This window comes from Crocodylus porosus, unplaced genomic scaffold (assembly GCF_001723895.1).
Source record: "Crocodylus porosus isolate Cpor-Errol unplaced genomic scaffold, CroPor_comp1, whole genome shotgun sequence".
NCBI lineage: Eukaryota > Metazoa > Chordata > Crocodylia > Crocodylidae > Crocodylus > Crocodylus porosus.
Window position 1 is genome coordinate 14,548,639 of NW_017728886.1, and position 2,033 is coordinate 14,550,671.

The 2,033-nt window shown below is 67.4% G+C and overlaps 1 protein-coding gene across 1 annotated transcript in view; it reads right to left on the reverse strand.

The window, feature by feature from the left end:
* The window catches only part of SHH (sonic hedgehog), a 10,016-nt gene that overhangs the window by 6,313 nt on the left and 1,670 nt on the right, over positions 1-2,033 (reverse strand). The window lies entirely within an intron of this gene.

The window sequence follows — 2,033 nt, forward strand, 5'->3', positions numbered from 1 at the left end:
GCCCGGCTTGGGCGGGGGGCAGGTGGGGCGAGGAGCGAGGTGAGGGCCCGCGCCGGGTGCGAGCCCGACGGTGACTCGCTTTCTCCGGAGAGCCGCTTCCCGCGCCCGGCAGCAACCTCTTCCTCCCCCCCAGCCCCCCCGCTCCGCCGCCAGCCGGGTCTGGGCCGGCCCCGCAGGGAGCCGGCTGTCGGAAGACGCTCGTGGCTGTCCTGCCCCAGGTCGGCCCCCTGCCTGGGGCCTGGCCCGCGGCTCAGCCCGGCCGGGCCCGGGGCTCTCCCGGGCCGGGCCGTCCAGAGCATCCCTCGCAAGGGAGGGGAAAGCCCGAGCCCACGGGCAGCAAGGGGCTCCTCCTTGCTGGGGCTGTGAGCAGAGATGTGTGGCCTTCTCCAGGACAGCTCTCCCACCACGTTACCACTAGGTAAAACAGCACACCACAAAGGCTCCTTTCACAGCTCCCGGGGCGGGGGAGCACCCTTGCATTATTCCTCCCGCACTGCTTTTAGGGGCGTGCAGGGATTGCTCAACAGGGCAGTCCAACGTGGGTATCAGAGCCATAAAACAGATCCCCGAGCCACACGTTGATAGTAGCTCCATATAACCCGAGTTCGCTCCCTTTGGACTCCGGGGCCCATTGTGTTACGGCTTCGGCGTTTGATGGGGCGAGCCGCGTGTCTGCCCTGGGCGGCAGTGCGGTGCCCGCCTGCTCCCGCCGCTGCCCTGCCCTGCCCCGCAGCCTCCAGCCGCGTGGCGTCGTAGCCAAGACACCAGATCTGCAGGAGGCGCAGGGCTCGGGGGAGCCCGGCTCGGGTCTCCCCGGGCGGCTGAAGGGGGAGGCAGGACCTAGCACAGGGCTCTCCCTCCTTGCGCACCGCCTGAGCGGGCTTGTCAGAGTCAAAAGCCGTGAAGCCCGGGCTCTTTATGAATTCAGTGGGTCGTGTGCCACAAATCAAGCCCAATTCTGTTCAGCCACCGTGAAGCTCAGCAGGGCAGCCTCGACAGCCGCTTTGTGTGGAGGCGAAGTTGTTCAACAAGCCCCTCTCCTGCCAGCTCCTAATCTCTGCACAAACGCCCGGCCTGAAGGAAACACTTAGCAGGTACCTGTCAGTGCAAACAGCCCGGTGGGCTCCCTAGCTGCCGGCCTGGCCTCCGCATTCCTCCCAGCCCGCCCCGGCTGTACCTGCGGTGCCCCGGATTGCTATTTTATTTCATACAAATTCCAGCTTTATCATGCTGACCTGGCCTCCTTATCTCTGCCCCAGATCCAGCCAATGGCTGCCGGGGCGGGGGGAGGCCGGGGCAGGGGGCATTCAGCAGGCTGCTCCCGTCACCTGCGGAGTGGAGAACCTGCCCCGCCGAGCTCTGTTTGCGCGGCCCCCCGCCTCGGTTAATATTAACCCGCCGCTCATGCCCTCGGCGGCTGCTCGGAAAGTTTAACTATTCCGGGCAGGGAAGCTCTTGCCAGGGCTGAAAGGCTGCGAGAGGGGGAGCCGGGACCTGGGCGGGAGCGCGGTGCCCCCCGGGGCCGCCTGCCCGCCGCCGGCGGGGTGCTAGGAGCCGGGACAGGCACCGGAGGGAAAAGTAGTTGTTTTCCTTCGGTTCGGCTGAGGGAAGTTGACAGAAGGTCAGGAGTTCAAGCGCTGCCAGCTAGTGCAGCGAGGGGCAAGCCGGGCAGGAGGCGGCGCAGTGCCGGGGCAGGGCGGCCGCAGCCGCGCCGGCCCGCGCGGCCTCGGGGTCCCCCCCTGCACCGACATGTGTGTGCGCGCCTCGACACACATGCGCAGGCACGACGCGCCCGCGCGCACACGCGCGCACACACACACACGCACGCACACACGCACGCCTCTGCCCGAGCCGTATTAAAAAGGATACGAGCTGAAATCCTAGCCGTTGCGATCGATAACAGAGGAGTAAGTGGAGCTGAAAATGCGAGACGTGCCTGACTTGCCGCACAGCTCCCCTTGTCTTCCAGCTCTGCAGCCAGGGCTGCGGCAGGGGCCCGCGCCGGGGCTCCCCGGGCCGCCCCCCCGCGCACG